A 21,540-nucleotide genomic window follows, 5' to 3' on the forward strand; every position below is an offset into this window, starting at 1 on the left:
TGATTGTTTCCAGGTACTTTAGTTGCTCAGTTCCTTGTGAACTTTTGCTTTTCTTTGCTTAAGCAACTTGCATTGAGGTAACCTCCTAAACTTCATGTAGTCTGGAGACCCGGTTTGTTATTTGGCCGGGCAAATTGTCTGAAGTCCTCCTTAAGAGGCAATGATTGTGTTTGTTTATTTTCAGCCCAAGCAGGTAAAGACCTCAATGAGGCAATTGGTGGAAGCCAAGGGGTATGTAACCTACCCCCCACTATTCTTGTTGTGTCATCCCTTTGCTCACACTGCTTTGTGTTGATGCATTGGGATACAAACCCAAAGATCTTGTGTTGTGCACATTGAGTCTGTGTCTCTGAGTATAGAAGGGTTCCCCCATTCTGGACCCATGCTCATTTGTCTATTAGCTCTCCCTGGCCAGGGATAAGAGCTGTGAGGTCTCATCCTCACTTCATCCTTTCATCTGCTTCACCTTAGCCTCGTAATGGCAAGGTTAAGAGCAAACACAGCCTATACAGATGACTTGCTGAGGCAGTCAAACCCATTGCTTGAGCCCCAATTGCTTGGTTATAGTGTGTGCTATGTGGATATCTGTTACGCTTGTGTTGATTGAGATGCATGTTCTCACTGTATGTATGTTGTATGCTTGTATGCTTGCCTCTTTCCTGGTTAGGATTAGGTTGCATTCGTGCAAGTAGGATAGAAAACTCAACCTAGGGCCATTGCGGAATTCATGATAACTATTAGGCTCGAGTCAGCTCCCTTTTAGTTTGTCATTTCCCAGTCTCTGGTTAGGAGATATTTTTAGTCCCTTGAGGGGGAACTACATCGCCCTGATCCTTGTTCCAGACGAGGTATGTAGGCAGGTGGTCGTGCGAGACCACTCCGGGCGCCTTTTTCTTTTTTTGTGTGAGTTGTTTGACACTGTGCTAGGCTCGAGTTCCAGACTCCTTAGCCTGTTGTTGTTTGTTTGTATGTGCTTGTTGTGTGCTGGGTAGCTGATGTAAGTCCATTGAGTGGCATTCGGGTGCCAGTGTGGGTTGTTTGGGTTCGGATGCCGACTTAAGTCCAGTGATTGGCTGTCGGGCTCCACGTTTGCCCATTTGTGTGTGTTTTGGTTCGGATGCGGACGTAATTCCATTGAGTGGTTGTCGGGCTCCATGTTTGCCACCCTTGTGTGTTTGATATGTTTGATTTGTTTGGCGTGCGTGAGCCGAACTACGGTAGCTCTGATTCTCATTCCCGATGAGATACGTAGGCATAGGATGCGATGTCCTATCGAGCCCCTTCTTCTAACCCCACCTGTGTGATCCGGCAGCGTGTGTGTATGATGTTTATAGCAACCTTTTTCTTTTCTAGAGCGTGGATCCCGTCGAGTACGACGGACGTGAGGGGTGCTAATACCTTCCCCTTGCGTAACCGACTCCCGAACCCATTCTCTTGGTCGCGAGACCATGTCTTTTCCAGGTTTCTCTGAGCGTTTCCTTTCCCTATCTTGGGATAAATAACGTCCAGTGGCGGCTCTGTGTTGTTTTTTATTTCAGCGCTCGCCGGTTGATTTTCGCGGATGCGACAGTAGGATCAAGACACAAACTTGTTATCACCAAAAGGATGATAAGAAGTCAACAATCACCATCACCAAAAGGATGAAGGTATTGTCAAACGACAAAACTTAGTTACCACCAAAAGGATGATAATAAGCACACACGCAACTGATCACCATCACCAAAAGGATGAAGGTAGGATCAAGACACAAACTTTGTTATCACCAAAAGGATGATAAGAAGCCAACAATCACCATCACCAAAAGGATGAAGGGATAATTAAAAGACGAAACTTGTTACCACCAAAAGGATGATAATAAGTACACAACACAATTGATCACCATCACCAAAAGGATGAAGGTAGGATCAAGACACAAACTTGTTATCACCAAAAGGATGATAAGAAGCCAACAATCACCATCACCAAAAGGATGAAGGGATAATTAAAAGACGAAACTTGTTACCACCAAAAGGATGATAATAAGTACACAACACAATTGATCACCATCACCAAAAGGATGAAGGTAGGATCAAGACACAAACTCGTTATCACCAAAAGGATGATAAGAAGTCAACAATCACCATCACCAAAAGGATGAAGGTATTGTCAGACGACAAAACTTGTTACCATCAAAAGGATGATAAGAAGTCAACAATCACCATCACCAAAAGGATGAAGGTATTGTCAAACGACAAAACTTGTTACCACAAAAGGATGATAATAAGTCAATAGTCACCATCACCAAAAGGATGAAGGTACTACAAACAACAGAACTCGTTATCACCAAAAGGATAATAATGAATCCGCAATCACCATCACCAAAAGGATGAAGGTGAGGTCATAACCTCAAAACTTGTTACCACCAAAAGGATGATAATAAGTTATAATAACTTCAAATATTACTGACACCAAAAGGATGGCAGTGGGATTAGACTTTCCAAATGTCACTATCACCAAAAGGATGATAGCTTAAACCAGACTCCATAATCTCTATCACCAAAAGGATGATATTTAGATTGAACTGGACGTCATCACCGAAAGGATGATGATTGAACCAAAATGACAAGGATTGCTTATCACTATAAGGATCGCCGACACCAAAAGGATGACGGTAGGTTGTAGTGATTGTAGAGGTCACCATTCACCAAAAGGATGAAGGTTGGACCAAAACTTCAAGGATCTTCGACACCAAAAGGATGACGGTAAGATCACAAACGTCAAGGATTTACCATTACCAAAAGGATAACGGTGATCGTAAACAGGATGACGATTAATATTATTCCTCAATGGACTTTCACCAAAAGGATGATAGTGAGAAAAATATTGGAAAAGTAAAGCTTACTGTCAAAGCTCAATAAACCCGATTTACTGGGTAGTGTTGGGAAGTTGCTGGGTGAGACTTGCTCAGGATATCGACAACAAAAGGTTGCAGAACAAATATTATCTGAGGAGATGTAGTTTCTGTCAACAAAAGGTTACAGGAAACGACTCGTTGAGGGATGCTCAACGTGAAGCAAAGTAAGTGTTTGGAGAAACATTGTTTGACTTAGCTGAGGATAACATCTTATCAACAAAAGGTTGAAAGATGTAACTCGATGGGGAACGCCCAATAATACAAGGTAGGGACTCACTCAAAGGAAGTGACAATGACTCGAGTGAGGATTGGCCTGGATGCCTACGACTAAACCTTGGATTTTGATTTGTGTTATGTACATGAATGATATGTATGCGTTATGTAATGAGGTGATGCGTGTGATGCATGTTTGAATGCAAAGAATGATTGGCTTGTTTGGGATTGGCCCTCCATTTCAAAGGCAATGTGTTTTCTGGAAACCAGTGTTGGTTGTATTTGTTTTTGTGAAGGTGCCACCAAGGTGGGCTTTGGCTTTCCTGGTAGTTGCCAATGTGGGTTGGATTTGTTGGTTGGTGGGAGGGATCTGACTTCCCGACACTCGGTAGTTGATGATGTGATGAACACGCAATAGGTGTGGATACTCTTGGTGCCCCAAGTTTTTTCTCTTGCTGATATATTGTGTATTTCTCTTTGAGAAGATCTCTGACCCTTCTTTTGAGATGTCTGGCCAGCCTGTGACTGAGCATAGCGACGTGATCAACACATGATGATTGTGCTTTTGACGTGCCCTAAGGATTCTTGTCAAGATGCGATATTGTATTGGTATGAACTTTTGACATCTTGGTTGTGAGTTCAAGCATTCACTACTGTCTGATGCAATATGCTTGACTGGCTTGAAGATATGGAGGGAGTTTTGCCCTTTGCAACTTGTCTTGCCCCAGACTGTAGGGTGTTCAAAAGAATTCTCCTTGAAAGGAAACCTTAGAGGTGATTGCCCCATGACATGTTCTGAGTTTGTTTTCTGATGTCCAGATCTGGCTATGGTCTGCCCCTGATTAGCCTTTGAGGGACTTGCCCTAGACGGACTGAGTATTGAAGTGCTTTTCCTCCATGATCGACCGATGCTTGGAGATTTGTCTTGTACCGACTACTTCTTAAGTCAATATAATCAGAAAGATGTCATGTCCCTGATTCACAGGATGGTCTAGATTCGTGTCAGCACCAACGATCAAGTGCCTCTTGAATTGCCCCTTGTTGGAATTTTTCTCGATGTCAAGTACTGACTAACAATTAAGAATTGTTATCCAAGAAATGGTGATGTTAATGCAACAGTTATGCAAGTTTTGAAAAACAATCATTCATTTGGAGTGTTGTGGTAGTGTGTGGCGAGTGGATCATGAGTCCAAACGCGGTGCTTGATTTAGCTAGTGTGTGAATGATATAGTGAGAAAGGAATATTAGCAAATATTTCGGAGTCAGTTTACTCAACCTTGCTATAGTATGCTTTCAGAAAAAACCTTACTTCAATTAGGTCTTTTGAAGGTTGTAACGTGGCTTGGTTCATGGTTATTGAAACAAAAGGATATAAGGCTCAAAGTTTATTTTTACCCACCCCTTCTTCATGATGATCTTCAATCCTACGTTCAGTTAATTCACACACATTCGTCTTTTGCATGTGTAAGGATAAAGATGGTGATTCAAGGTCTCTTGGAATGGCAGCCACCTTATTTCGTTTTTTGGATGTCGGTGACCCTTTGATTTTGGTATGGTGGTCACTGAATCTTGTTTTATTTTGTTGGAGACTTTCATTGTTTCTCTTGATTTTTGTTTTGATCCCTAACTTTTGCATGGGCCGCTTTGTTCGAAGCTTTAATCCATCGGGATTGCCCCTGTTTTTTGCCTAAGTCTCCTTTTAAGGTGTTCGACTTAGCGGGCTCTTTCTTTGACTTTTTTTTTGAAATTGTGACTGCCAAGTCATTGGTCATTGAAGAACAACCGACATAAAATTTGGATTTGTATGGTTCCTTCAACACTTCAGGATGTGTGTGAAGAATGTCATATGGTTGATCCTTGTATGGGATATTTCATCTTTGTAATTCGAAAGTGTAGTCAAGTCAACTGAACACTACCCTGCCCCAGGTTAAGCGTAAGGGTTTTTTAAATCTGAAAGAAACTCCTACTTCTAGGCTCGAAGTGGTTGACTAGGGATTAACTCCTTATCTCTCCAGTGTTTGGGGATTTGAAACAATGCCTGTACATCATCAGCAAGGTTTTACCCGAAAGCATACGGTCAACAATTATGAGTATTTTGTTTTCGTCATCCTCCTTCCAACATTTACTAACAATAGTGTGATAGAGGAGGTGAAATGGAAAAGTATGTGTTTGTGATTTGCATATGTGATAGATGAGTGAATATGAAAGATTGATTCAAAGCATGCATAATTATCACATTAATAAAACCAAATACAAATAACAATGTTTAAAGCAATACAATACTTAAACAAACAAGAACAAAATACAAGAATGTGAGGTGGTAAAAAATGGCATAATGATTGCCTTCATTCAAATGAATAGGCCTTCATATCTTGATCCTTTGTTGGGAGTTGTTTTGCTAATCAGGTTGGTGAGGAACATTATCTTCGAGCTTCACTCGACTCTGCATGCGCTGGCATGGGATTTGTTGCGACGTTTGGCCTCACTGGCGTGAATGTAAGTGCCTTACTATCAACCAAGTCCTGGACCTTGTGATTGAAAGCCTTACAGTTCTCTATTGTGTGCCCTGGGGCACCCATGTGATACTCACAGTGAGCATTGGCGTCGTAGCCGGGAGGGTAAGGTGGAGTTGCAGGTGTTATCTCCTTTAGAACAACTGATCCATCCTTTAGCAAATAGGGAAGGATCTTGCTGTATGACACTGGCAAAGGATCGAAATGTCTTTCTGGCCTCCTTGCCCTCTGCTGATTGGGTTGACGTTGTGGAGCACGTTGCTGTTGATTTTGATGTGGCTGCTGGTAAGCCGGCTGTTGATACGGTTGTTGATATTGTTGCTGATAGGGAGGCTGATACGGTGTCGGGATGACCGCGGAAACCTGATCGTAAGGCATAGGAGCATATGGAGTTGCCCTATATCCTCCTCCTTTCATTATAACATTGGTCTGACCTTCTGGCTTCTTTGGGAGATTGGGATAGGGTTTCTTCATCCCACTTGAAGCATTGGCAGCACAAGGTAGCTTTCCCTTCTTGATTTGGCTTTCAATTCGTTCTCATACGGAGACAACCTCAGTAAAAGTTGGGAAACTGGATCCTACCATTTTCTCCATATATTGGGTATGCAGCGTTCCCATAAACATGTCGATTAATTCTTTGTCAAGTAGAGGAGGTTGGACACGAGATGCAATCTCTCTCCACCGCTGGGCGTATTCCTTGAATGACTCATTGTTGCGTTGAGTCATGTCCTGCAACTGGGTGCGGTTGGGTGCTAGATCAGTGTTGTACTGATAATGCCTGAGGAATGCTTCAGCAAGGTCTCTCCATGACTGGACCTGCCCCCTCTCTAGTTGCATGTACCATTCCAAGGATGCTCCACTGAGACTATCTTGGAAGTAATGAATCAGGAGTTGATCATTACTGATGTGGGCGGCCATCTTGCGGCAATAAGCTCTGAGGTGAGTTCTCGGGCATCTGATCCCTTTGTACTTGTCAAAGTCCAGGACTTTGAATTTCTGCGGAATCACGAGACCTGGCACCACGCACATAAGTAACGGCGTCCAAACCGGGAGTAGTGTGAACCTCCAAGGACTTAAACTTTTCCTCTAAAGCATGAAGTCTATCAACAGCTGGGTCTGGGAGACCTCCATCAGCAGGTTTGGCGGGTTGTGGAATGAAAAAGGCATCGTATGGATCTTCATCACCCATCATTGATCCATGTCGAGCAGATGCAGCAGAATGCTCGTGGGGGTTCATGTTGACCATGGGAACAGGAATATGGATGGGTCCTCCTTCGGGATGGGCAGGATTACCATCAAGGTTAGTTACTCCATGGATGCTAAGTGATGGCGATCCAAACTGGGCAACAACTTTCCTGGCTTCGGCGCTGGTCTCAGCATCCTTTTCCTTCTGAGCCAAGAGTAGCATAGTCTCAAGCAAACGATCCATCTTTTCCTGCATGGAGTCAATGTCGGTCCTCATCGAAACTTGGTTGGCTTCAAGCTGTTCGAGTGTCATCTTGTAGTTGTGGCGTGTCTCGTACCGGTGTCGAGTAGTCAGCGTTTACTGGACAAGGCGGAGAATATGGTGTAAGTTTTTTGTTCCTGGATAATGATATGCAATGCATGTTGATGATATGCAAATGCATAAAATTTTGCCATGATTTTTCACAGAGGAATACAGACTCAAAATTATTCACACGTCGGGTACGTCAGGATAACAGGAAGAAGTACAAGTTTGTCTGATCATAAGAAATTCCCAAGGGTAGGTTCTAAAGTTATGTTTTCAAGGAAGGAACTTAGACTCACGGATCAAGTTCAAAACTTCCTCGCAATGGTGGGCTAGCCACATCGTGATGGGAGTTCTGAAATGATCTAATCTAAGTGGGATTCTCGTATTGTACGAACAGGGTGTACACCCTTCGGTTCAATACTACATAATCACCGATTATGAAAACAAAACTTGGTTTAAGGCGAGGTCCCTAGAGTCACGGATCGTGTTTAGAACCTCCACCGCAATGATGGGCTAGCCATATTGTGATGGGAACTCCAAACAGATCTACTCTAGGCGGAGTCTTCGTATTGTCCCAATAGGCGTACGCCCCTCGGTTCAATACTACACAACTCCGGGTTCTAAGTTTTTTCTCGAAGCTCGGGTATGGAGCTTATCTCACAGCAAAAAAAAAACAGCCTCATATTACAGTATCAAGATAAAATACATACAATACAAACAATTAAAAAAGAATACAGAGAAATAAGTATGGAAGAAAAGAATATCTTCCAACAGTCATAGCAAAATCAGACTAAGTTAGGCTAGACTCTCTCTTGCTTGGAGCAGGGTCCCCAGCAGAGTCGCCAGTCTGTCGCACCTCAAAAATGATGATAATGCGATCCCTCGCGATAGGACGCGGAAAAAATGTTTGAAACAGAGTCGCCACCGAACTTTATTCATTCCAATGAAGGAATAGGAAAATATCGAGAAAACCTTTGGAAATAAGAACAATGGTCATCGCAACCATATTCGGGTTCGGGAGTCGATTATGTAAGGGGAAGGTATTAGCACCCTTTACGTACGTTGTACTCAACGGGAACCTCTTAGTCTGATTTTGCTATTTGACTGTTAATTGACTGTTATTTGCTTGCTTCGAGTGATTAGAATTGGTGATAGATATGGATGAAGACCTCGGGAGGGGGGAAATGAGAGGTTTTTTATTAGTGTGCTCGCGAAGATACAGCAATCTCCTGCCTACGTATCCTTATAGTGCAATAAGGAAATCAGAGCAATCGTAGTTCGGGCAACTACGATTTTGGGTGTGTTTTGTTTTGATGAACGACTGTGTAGGTCGGCGTTCTAAAGGCTAAACGCTGGCTTGTCTACTCTCGGGGGAGGCTCTAGCACTGGTTTGTTGTGCGCATTAGAAAGGATTGACAGTGTTCTTTTTGAAAGGGTTTTGGTCACGCGGGGGTGACGAGTTGATTTGATGTGTTTGGGTTTGATTCGTTTCGATCGCTCGGGGGCGAGAAGTTGAGTTTGATGTGTTTGAGATGTTTTGAAGAACGACGAAAGATTGAGCAATGTGGTGTACACCAATCGACCAATTCTTTCGAGGAATAATAAGGCGAACGCCTTCTATTCCCTTTTCGTTTGAATTATTTTGAAAGTTGTGTTTGTGGATGTTGAATATGCACAGTAGTGAGGCGTACGCCTCCTACTTGCTTATTCAAGGAATAATGAGGCGTACGCCTCCTATTCCCTTATCCAAGTTTATTTAGCGTGTTTTAGTCGGAAGTCGATAATTTGTGCAATATGGCGTACGCCAATTATCCAAATAATCGAGAGATTGTGAGGCGTACGCCTCCCATCTCTTATCATCCGAGGTTTAAATTGCAAAAGATATGTTTAGATGTTTGTATGCGATTCGCGAGAAAAGTTTGAATTTTGGATTGGTAGGTTTGGATTTGTCGATGATTTGAGTTTATTCGATTGTGGTTTTGAATTTGATGACGACGATTCAAGCAATGTGGCGTACGCCAATTATTCGAATAATCGAAAGATAGTGAGGCGTACGCCCCCTATCCTCTTTTCATCTGAAATAGAATTAAATGGTTGTAGGATTTATAGAAATGTTTTGAAATGTTAGGATTTGAAGTTTAATCGGGTGACAAGAACTCGCGCAATATGGCGTACGCCAACTATTCGAGTGCTTGAGAAATAGTAAAGCGTACGCTTCCTATCTCCTTTTCATCCCAAGTTATATTTAAAAGAGAAAACTCTTTTGAAATTGAATGGTTTGAAAAATGATTTGAATTTGGAATTTATATTTGATTTTGAAAAGTGATTTGAATTTGCATGATTTAAGATTTAATCGGGTGACAAGAACTCGCGCAATATGGCGTACGCCAATTATTCGAGTGCTTGAGAAATAGTGAAGCGTACGCTTCCTATCTCCTTTTCATCCCAAGTTTATGATTAAAAGAAAAAATCTTCTTTAGAAATTGAATTGGTTTGGAAAATGGTTTGAGAATAAATTGAATTTAGAAATTATATTGGATTTTGAACATTGATTTGAAATTGTATGATTATTAGGGTTTAATCGGGTGACAAGAACTCACGCAATATGGCGTACGCCAATTGTTCAAGTGCTTGAGAAATAGTGAAGCGTACGCTTCCTATCTCCTTTTCATCCCAAATTTATGTTTAAAAATTCTTTTTGAAATTGAATTGGTTTGGAAAAATGATTTGAAGTTGTGAATGAAATGAGTTTATTTAGTGTATTATTTCATCTACTCGATTAATCAATAACCAAGTAGGTTTCATTGTAAGAAAGCCCAAGAGTAAGCTATGTGAGGTTGATGGCGATGCTAAGAGCAATCGACTTACAAGGGTGTTTTTAAAGAGGGCTCGATATTAAATCGAGAATTGTATGATTTATGCTTTTTTTGAAATTGGTTTTGAATGGATAATGAATTGAAATGAACTTGAACTAAAAAAGATTATGAAATGGTTTGAATTTGTTTTGAATTGATCATGGATTTATTGACGAAATAAGTTGACACATTTTCTTTTAACAAAATTAGTTTACCAAAAACCGATTAAATGGATTAATTAAGATTTATTTAACTAAATCAAATGATCAGATTGATTAACTTAATTGTCAAAATGTAGTTACTTGATTAGTTTGATTTGAATGGAGATGGCACAAGTAACCATCTAAATTGATAATATATCACAAAAATCGGTCTCTTCGCAATGACAACAAGATTTAATGTCATATAAACAAAAAAAAATCATTTTGATGTATCAACAATTTGATGGCGTAACGACATTGAATGGTCGGACCCAAAGATTCATTCTAATTCGAAATGTAATATAATACAAAAGATAACATCCAACTTATTTACAACGTTGCTAGCTGGGAAATTCCGGTATGTGTACTATATTTCAAAAAAAAAAAAAATTTAACATGAAACACAATTAAAACAACTCTAAAAATCACCGGTAGGCTGATCTTTTAACATACACTGCTGAAACAAACTTAAACCTATTTACAGATGGATTGATTTTTTTAGCAACAATCATTTGGCCCAAAAACCATGAATAAAACGAAATACCTAACGTCATCGTGTAGAACAGGAATTAATTTCCTTTCCATCACAACAACTCACTCTTCCGAGTTATGAAAAGAAACAAGGAGATAGTTGGATAAACAGAACCACAAGCATCACAATAGGCCAACAGGATTGAATGCCAAAACAATAATGTAATTTTGAATAAAAAATAAAAATCAAGACCAATACGCACTGAGACGGCGAATGGCACTCGACCTCAAACGTACAGCCTTAACCCCACTGCTACGTTCATTACTCATTATAACTTATTAAAACAACTAGGCAAAATTTCTATCAAAACAGATCAACAAAAATGAAATAAATCAATCGGAGAGAAACTACAGACATCACAACATGACTTGAATGATTACCGTAAGGTCACAATGTGCTGGAGGTTGGTAGCTGACGCAACTTCCTTCTTTGCAGGAGAAGATGAGATCGAATGTCCAGTGGAAGACCTTAAGGGCGATTCAGCACTTTTGGATGGAATACTGGATCCCCGTGAACCCTTAGCTTGACCGATGCAGTTTGCAGCTCGAAACGTATACTCAAACGAACCTCGCCAGATTCTTCGTTCTTCGACTCCTTGCTCTTGGGTTGTAAAGAGTACCAAGCAGTAACCAATAACTCGACCTCCTTATCAAAACAGTTGGTGTACGAATTTCAAGCGATCGGAAAAGAAATCGCGAGCTACGGATGGATGGCAACGGCGGTGATTGGTCGATTTGAGTGCAGGCGGAGGTTTTATTGGTTCGTGGGTTGCATGAAGGTGAGGACGGAAAGTGGCGATCGGATGGGTTTGGAGGGTTACGTTTCGCGGTGATTAGGGTTTTGGATGGTGGAAGGGGTTAACGACGGCTGAAGGATTTGAAGGTTTTGTGAGGTTGAAGGTGGTCGAAGGGTTTTGACGGTGGCGCGATTTTCGGATGATGGTGACGGAAGGGTGAGGATTTTGTGGTTGGATGGTGGAACCGATGAAGAGTTGAGAGTGAGCGACGATGATGATGGCGAGATGAGGGTTTGTGTAGGTGACGAAGAAGACGAACAGTCTTCTTTTCACTTTTTCCTTTTTTTTGAGAGAAAATGAGAGAGAATAGAGGGTTAGGTCAGTGAAGAGATCTTTTTGTGAGCTGAGAGGGAAGGTTTTGGGGAATGGTCTCGAATGTGATTGTTGTGAGAGACGTTAAATGAGGGAATCAAATAGCCAGTGGATTGTGAGTGGATTTGTGAGAGAGAGAACGTGAGATTTTTTTTTGTTTTCTTGTGAGTGTGAGGTTCGTGTACTGAGAGAGAAAGGAGGGTGAGTGAATGATAACGTGAGTGGGAGTGGAGGGTGAAATGAGTGAGGAGTGTGTACGTGTCTTGTGAGAGACGTTGGAGAGATATGAGATTTTTTTGTCTTTTATGAAATGAAGGAATCCAATGCAAATACACACATATTTATTTTAATTATTATAACAAAAAAAAACTAATTAATATTTTAAAAAAAGCTATTCTAATTTCTTTAATAAAATATCAAAAAAAATATTTGACTAATTAAAAAATAAAAATCGACTACAAATTTGATTCGGAAAAATTAAACCAGTCACACTAGAATTGTCAGGACAAAATATACTTATTTAAAAAAATACATTATTTCCTCAAATTTCAGCGATTCAGCCGATTTGTCTGTATTCTCAAATAAATTCATTCTGACTGACATTTCAGGTATTATTCATGATGCAATGTATGTAATGGTATGCATATGATGCTATAATAAAAATGAAATTAATTCTACGAAAAATTAAAATATGCCCGGACAAAATTGGGGTACGACAGTTAGGATATGAATTAAGTATTTTGGAGTTTGAAAGACGAGTACTTTGACTTGCAAGCTCTTACAGCTTGGGCCTAGTACTCGGGACTACGTCTGGACATTCCACCCAGGCAGTCTGTTTCTTTCCCATTATTGTTAAGAAAATGATTCGAATATTTACGAATGTTTTGGAGGGAAGACGAATATTTATGGCTTGCAAGCTCTTACAACTTGAGCCTAATATTCGGGATTATGACTGGATATTCCATCCAGGATAATCTTTTTCTTCCAACTTTGTTAAGAAGATGGTTTGAGATACTTACAAGTGTTTTGGAGAGAAGACGAATATTTATGGCTTACAAGCTCTTACAGCTTGAGCCCAATATTCGGGATTACGATTGGATATTCCCTCCAGGTAATCTTTTTCTTCCAACTTTATTAAGAAGGTTTTGAATATTAGAGTATTAAAAGGAAGACAAATATTTATGGCTTGCAAGCTCTTACAGCTTGAGCCTAATATTCGGGATTATGACTGGATATTCCCTCAAGGATAATCTTTTTCTTCACGCTTTATTTAGAAAAACGATTTGAATATTAGAGTGTTAAAGAGAAGACAAATATTAACGGCTTGCAAGCTCTTACAGCTTGAGCCTAATATTCGGGATTATAACTGGATATCCCATCCAGGATAATCTTTTTCTTCACGTTTTAGAAAATGGTTTGAATATTATGTTTGATTTGTGAAATGATCTTGAAATGATTCACATTTATTTTTGGAATGTATTTTGAAATTGAGGAAAGTTGAAATTGATTTTGAAATCGAGTGAAATTTGAGTATAAATGATGTGGATGAGATGATACTAAAAAAAAATCAAATAAATTTTAATTATCAAAATTAATTCATTAAAATTTGGCTAAACCAATTAATTAAACTAATTAAACTTAATTATCAAAATTATTGAATAAAATCAAATAACTAAGCTAATTAAAATTAATTAATTCCAAAATAACTTAACTAGTCAAAATTTAATTAATTAATTTTAATCACAATCAAAAGATACAAGTGACAATTGTCGATTTATCTAATGGAATCGGTGTGCTCAAAACCGATTTGTACGAAATGACAACACAACTAATGTCATTCGTAAGATCATAACTCAGTGAAATGTTCGATTAATGTATCGAAACTTTGGGCGCCGTATCGGTATGAAATTACCGAAATCGCGAATTAAAAATTCAACTTAACGCCATGAAAATAAACAACAATGCAAATTAATCAATTTATTTACAAAATTACAAAATTATTTACAACGTGTGAAGGTGAAAATATAATTGATGGACCTAAAGTAACTGAGGGGAGAAATAAAACCAGAATTTAATCTCATTCACTTTTAATAATAATTACATATATAAAATAAAAAAGAACAAACAAGTAAAAATAAAAATAAAGTAAACCAAAGGACATGTCTTTGTTCAATCAAAAATGAAGAAAACTATGTTACTTAAGTAGTACAGTAACGATAGCAAAAGGAAGATCAAGTTATTAAAAACAAATCCTTAACTCTCTCTTTAAACAATTTTTTTTTAAAAAACAAAATCAGTTTTTTTTACCGAGATAACCCAGTTTTTCGAAAAAATTCCCAAAATAACCCAGTTTTCAGCAAAATTTCCAATCTACCCCACTTTTAGGAGGAGGCGCCAATTGGATTGGCGACTCCTCTTAAAAATTGCAAGGAGGCGCCAATTGGATTGGCTAGGGCAGGTGCCCTAGCCAATCCAATTGGCGCCTATGTGTAATTTTTAAGAGGAGACGTCAATCCAATTGGCGACACCCTTAAAAAAGCCTCAAATGAGAAAATATCCAACATGAAAATTGTAGATATTTTCAACACAATGAATTTGGACATAAATTTTGCATCATTTGGATTTTTTTGAGAAAGTTATGGGCAGTTGAAGTTGGACTACTGAGTTTTTCAATTGTTATCTGACCTATAATGTTTTGCACTATCGCATGTGTTTCTTTTAGAATTATGAAATTTTGTCCAACATAACATTTGAAGTAGACATCTCAAATATTGCAATGCACTTGGTACCACCTCAAAATAATTAAAAATGAGTGAGTTAGGTCCTTGCGAACTTGACCCAAAATTAGGGTTTCTGTCAAAACATGTGTATGTGTATTTTGCCAAAAGGGACCAACTTCAAGCCCTTCTGTTTGAATGATAAAAGCATCAAATGACAAAACCTTCAACATCAAAGTTGTAGAGCTTTTCAATACAATGAATTTGGACTAAAATTTTGCATCATTTGCATTTTTATTTAGAAAGGTATGGGCATCTGAACTTGGACTCTTTGACATTTCAATTGTTATGTGCCCTATAATGTTTTGCACTATCGCATGTGTTTCTTTTAGAATTATGAAATTTTGTCCAACATAACAATTTAAGTAGACATATCAAATTTTGCAATGCACTTGGTTCCACCTAAAAATAATTAAAAATGAGTGAGTTAGGTCCTTGCGAAGTTGACCCAAAATTAGGGTTTCTGTCAAAACATGTGTATGTGTATTTTGCCAAAAGGGACCAACTTCAAGCCCTTCTGTTTGAATGATAAAAGCCTCAAATGACAAAACCTTAAACATAAAAGTTGTAGATCTTTTCAAGACAATTAATTTGGACTAAAATTTTGCATCATTTTCATTTTTTTTGAGAAAAGTATGGGCACCTGAACTTGGACTCTTTGACATTTCAACTGTTATGTGGCCTAAAATGTTTTGTATTATGATATGTGTTTATTTTTGAATTATGAAATTTTGTCCAACATAACAATTTAAGTAGACATCTCAAACTTTCCAATTCACTTTGTCCCACCTCAAAATCATAAAAAATGAGTGAGTTAGGTTCTTGGGTAGTTGACCAAAAATTAGGATTTCAGTCAAAACATATGTATGTGAATTTTGCCAAAATGGAGTTTAGACAAAGAAACCTAGTGTTTGGAGTTTACACAAAGATAAATTTGATATAATACGACTTGATATTAATAAAATTTGGATTTTACACAAAGAATCCTAATGGTGATGACCGGGATCACCTAACCGACCTCCGGCCCCACATCCCCTAGCTACCCTAACCCTTGGCCCTAACCCACGTTGACGATTCTGCACCGGTGTTTTTTCATCTGAGGGGCCAGAAGCGTCATTACCTCCTACAGGAGAAGATCCGTTAAGGTATTCAGCCAACTCAGCATAGTCTTCAGTATTCAATGATGGTGTACCGGCGTAGCTGAGCTCATGACCCATGCCAGAGAAGTTGGGGTGTGGTTGACTCATGGATGGGCGACCGGGACGGTTGAAGGGAGACATGGGTGTGAGTGATGCTTCTAGGAAAGGTTGGAAAGGTTGTTGGGGTGTTTGGAAGACATAGGGTTGTGGGATGTTTTGGTTTTGTGATGTTTGAGCTTCTTGGCTACGGTAGGAGGAGGGGCGGTTAGTGTTTTGGCTAATGCGACTTTGGTAGGGTGATGGTGTGGGGGCAAAGCGATGTTCGGTCTGAGGTTGATGGTCCATTTGTTGGTGGTGGTATGGGGTATGTTCTTGGTATTGGGGTTGGGTGAATGACATGTTTTGGTTGTATGTTTGTGTGTTTGTGGAACAGAAATTTTGACGGATAGGTGGTAGTGAGAAACCGGGTTGAGAATGTTGTTGGGGGTTATATGTTGATCCTTCTTGTGTGTAACTTGTCTGGCGTAGGTCGTAGAGGTACATTTCATCGGCGATGAATTAAAAACCAACCGATCTGTACCAAGCCATATAAGTACGACTTGGTTTTACCTCATTTGGAATGACTGCGTCAGTTAAGACATGGTCATGACGGTGCTTCCACTTGCGACACTCTGATCTTGCGAAGGTTTGCCAAGGGTTGAAGTTCTATTGGTCGTTCACTTTACGCATATGCCATTCTCCTAGACTAGCTGGGGGATCTGGGATATTCTGGACCATATCGAACTGCAGCTTCACACGATCGGTGTTGTGCATCTCCACAGTTGTGAACAGTATTATCGGTGTGCATGTTGTCCATACGGCTGCGTCTTCTGCGTTGACCTCATGCTCATGATCCAGATTAAGGTATGGACGCCAAATGAACTGAAATGTTAAAGAAGATGGGATTATGATGAATGTAGAAAAAGTTAACATAATATGACGAAATAATGAAGTTATTTTGCTTACGTCTGTCGGTCGAAGGTGATCCAACAGGTTGCGATACTGAGTAATACAGTGTCTCGGACATCTGTTGTAACTCATACCACGTGCCGACCATCTACACCAAAAAGTTAAACAAAATTAGTTTGAGGTAATAAACTTTAAGGAAGTAAGTAAAGATATAGCAATTTAAACAACTTACTTTTTTGCATATGGAAAAGTGAAAGGGTTGTTATTGACCGGTGCTAGAGACGGTAGTCTTGACCAACCCCATGCTTGTAGAAACACAGCACATCTAGAAAATGTAGATGTGTCTTTGTGGGAGATCGCAACACAGCAACCCCATGCTTGGCTGCATCTTACAAGAAGAAAAATGACTCTTGGGAGATCGCTTCAATAGACCCACCGCATAGTTGCGTTGCAACTAACGTTGAACAAGATCACCGTAAACTGAGCACAGCTTTGATATGTCAAGACATTCTGCCATTGGTAAATAAAGACCCATCAGTGAAGGTGAGTATAATTATATCCCATATCCAAACAACATATAATTATACTCCATCTTACAAGAAAGCATGGATTGCAAGGACAAAGGCTGTTGAACAGGTTTTCGGAAACTGGGAGGATTCCTTCAAGGAATTACCACGGTTTTTATGGGCACTAAAAACTTATGTCCCAGGAACTGTGGCAATTATGGAGACAGTGCCGGCAATGATGCCAGACGGAACCTGTGCTACAGGTAATAGAATATTTCACCGCCTCTTTTGGGCATTTGACCCGTGCATCAAAGGTTTCGCTTCCTGCAAACCTCTCTTGCAAATTGATGGCACTTAGTTATACGGAAAATACAAGGGTACTTTGCTCATGGCGGTTGCACAAGACGGTAACAACAATGTCTTTCCCATTGCCTTTGCTCTTGTTGAAGGTGAAACGGCTGGTGGATGGGGTTTCTTTCTTCGTCATCTCAGAACACATTGTATCTAGATCTTAAGCTTTTTGTAACATTGTATTTCTGTAACAATCAATCATTATATATCATTAAGTTCTTGTTACAACGAGTTTCATAACAAACATCAGTACAAAACATCTGAAAACATAAATAATTCTAACTGATTACAACAATCAAATTAATATCGTCTCGACTGAACATCATTTCCCTAGCATCCTTTTCCTGTCTAACCATCGAACCGGCTCCCTCTTCAGTTGATCTAACTTGGTGATGTTCCAAAACAGCATCACCAATTGAGGTTTGTCTCTCGCATAAATCACCTTACCGTATCGACGACGAACACCAAACATGATAGCCAAATGATTATATGAGTTGTAGAACAATTGGTCACACAACGCATCTATTTATAAGACAAAAAAGGCATTTTATGAGGGAGTCGCCAATTGAGTTGGCGCCTCCATTCAAGTTTTAAGAAGACTCGCCATATGAACAAATTTCAAGTTCATCAAAAATCCATTTGAAACTTGGAAGCTCATCATTCATTTCAAAACATTATAGGTCATTTTGACAGAAACCCTAATTTTGGGTCAAGTTCGCAGGGACCTAACTCACTCATTTTTATTTATTTTGAGGTGGGACCAAGTGCATTGCAAAATTTGAGATGTCTACTTCAAATGTTATGTTGGACAAAATTTCATAATTCTAAAAGAAACACATGCGATAATGCAAGACATTATAGGTCAGATAATAGTTGAAAAACTCAGAAGTCCAATTTCAACTACCCATAACTTTCTCAGAAAAATTCCAAATGATGCAAAATTTATATCCAAATTCATTGTATTGAAAAGATCTACAACTTTCATGTTGGAGGGTTTTCCATTTGAGCCTTTTTTAAGGGTGTCGCCAATTGAATTGGCGACTCCTCTTAAAAGTTACACATAGGCGCCAATTGGATTGGCTAGGGCACCTGCCCTAGCCAATCCAATTGGCGCCTCCTTGCAATTTTTAAGAGGAGTCGCCAATTCAATTGGCGCCTCCTCCTAAAAGTGGGGTAGATTGGGAATTTTGCTGAAAACTGGGTTATTTTGGGAATTTCTTCGAAAAACTGGGTTATCTCGGTAAAAAAACCACAAAATCACACACCTACACCATATACATGTTTTAGATCTAGACACTTCATGAAATTAGATGGACTTAATTAATCATAGGAATTAGATGGACTTAATGAATCACAAGAACCGCAAATACAGATTCGCAAAACATTTTATAGCTCACAAACAAAATTCACTTAGTAATACAAGACCATATCTAACTAATGTCATAATAACTAGAGAACCATATATTATCAGAACATCCAACTTTAATTTATTTTCACGTCAAAGATTATCAACCTACAGCATGACAGAGCAATTCACAAACAGCTCACAAATTGTACGATCAAAATACAGCTCGTGAATCAACAATATAGTGAACAAACCAAAACTTGTTTTCAATCACAAATTTATTCACATATTTACACATTTTATAAATCATTTTCAAGACTTAAAATGCAAATTAATCGAAACGAGCCTCAAACACACAAAATGTACCAAACCGACAGCAGAAAAAAAAGTGTTTAAATGTTACCGAAACGGCGATGTACGCAGAGATACTAATCCTTCATCTTCACAAGCTTGGCGGTAATAGTATTTCTTATAAGCATCAATCATGCTTGCATTAAAGATGATTCTTGTTTTGTTGGAATAGGCCAAAATGGCGATAACTCAACAACTTTTCCTATAATTAGCGGTGTCGGTGACTCTAATCCAGTATATACAATTTTCTCAGGAAGGTCTTTAAGTTCTGCAAACACCGTGCGCTGCTAAAGTATGGTCGGTGGTTATTGACGGATTTGGGGTTTAGGGTTGATGAAGGGTGTGGCGGCTAGGTGAAGAGAAGAGGAAGATGAAGGGTGGCGTCGGATTAGGGTAGGTTGAGAGAGGACGAAGGTTTGTGTTTTCGTGAGGAAGATGATGAAGTGAAGGTTTCGTGGGGTGAAGGAGGTGGGTGGAGGCGGATGAAGGTGAGTGTGTGGAAGATGGGTGGCGGGTTTAGGTTTAGTGGCGTGGAAGATGATGAAGTGAAGAAAATCAAGGGTGGCGGCGAGGGTTTGGATTGTGGTCGATGGAGAGAGGAGATGCTGTTTCACTTTATTTTTATTTTTTTTATCTCCCTTCGTTTTCAGAGAGAGGGATCTCTTAATGAGATCCTCAAGAGAGACGTTGGAGTCCCTTTTTTTGGAAGCAGCAGAGATTTTTATTTTTTTGTCTTTTTTGAGAAGTCAAAGAGAGGAGAGAGACTGAAGAGAGACGTTGAGAGTGCCCTTTCCTTTTCCTAGGCATCTGTTGGTTTTTTTTACTATGTGCTTCTTTAACTTTTGTTTTTTGGTGATGTGTCAAAGGATCATTGGTTGAGAGGGATAATTGAGGATAGGGATCCATGTGTCTTCCAATTGGGATCACTGATTAATTTGAATTAAAGGCTACGATTGGACCAAAGAAACACAACATTGCTAACCAAATCAAAAATGCCTAGAATATCCCTTCTAGAAGCTTTAATCAATTTAAATCACTTAAATTAAACAAATTTCACATTTTTATATAAACATGATAAAATTAAAATGAGAGCATGATTATACCTATTTAATTTTTTTGATTTTTTTGACACAATAGTGAAAATAAATGGATTTAACCTGAATAAAAATCAGGTGCAAAATCGCTTGAAAAATTAAACTGAATGAACCAAAATAATCAGTGTGAAATAAACTTATCGGAAAAATACAGCGTTTCTTTTAATTTTGAAATAAATTTTGACCGATTAAACAGGCTTGAGCTGATTAAAAAAAAGTGGCTGAAAAATTAGCTGAAAAATAAATCGAGCATACCAGATTAAACTACGCGAAACGTAGATTAATAAAATTGATGTCTAGAAGCTTGATTTTAAAAAATTTCGTTCACTGATTTAACGCACATCCTTTTATTAATTCAACCGGTTTGTCTGTAGATCCGAAAAAATTATCTCGACTGATATTTTAGGTGTTATACGGTATGAAATGCATGGTATGCTATGTAGACATGCAATAGCTATGATGAATGTATTGAATCAGCGATTCAGGGTCAAAATTGGGGTATGACAGTCTCTAACATGCATTAACACTAAAATCTCTATTGTCCGGCCTCAAATAATTGTGACTTCTACATAAGTCCAATTACGATTGCTTAATATAATGCTAAATTTATGACACAAAAAGGCATATCATTCTAGTAAGTGAGATTGTAAGTCACCTCTCTTTCATGGTATTGCGTGGAAACTTGATATTTTTTTCCTTCCTTTGGAAGATGTCTTGGTTCAAGGATCCATGCTTGTGTATAGTGGATTGAGTGTTCTCCAAAGAATGACTTAAACAAAACAAAAGCAAAATCAATACTAACTTCTAACCAAACTAATAACTAACATTTAATTTCAATCTATTTACTTTTATGCACTTTAATTTTGAGTCTTATTTCATTTGTCATTATTCATACCATTAAATTTGTTTACTTTAATGTCATTTCCACTTTGCTCACTTGAGCCATATCTTGTGAATATATTGTGTTTGCATATACTTGTTTGTTTTGGTGGTCCTTTGACCTTAATGTACATAATGAGAACAAAAAACCTAAAAGACATCTTGTGTGGACTGTTGGTTTGATCTAAAACTTTGGACTTAGAATTAGGCAACACTCCCTATGCAAAGGACTTGGCCAATGTCAACTTTCATGAAATCAAGTGATTGTGAAGTAAACTTTCATCCGATGCAAGTATTGTGATCCCATTTGAGTTCATCTGCAACATGGTCTTATTGGAGCTATT

This window comes from Lathyrus oleraceus, chromosome 1, assembly GCF_024323335.1.
Source record: "Lathyrus oleraceus cultivar Zhongwan6 chromosome 1, CAAS_Psat_ZW6_1.0, whole genome shotgun sequence".
Classification (NCBI taxonomy): Eukaryota; Viridiplantae; Streptophyta; class Magnoliopsida; order Fabales; family Fabaceae; genus Lathyrus; species Lathyrus oleraceus.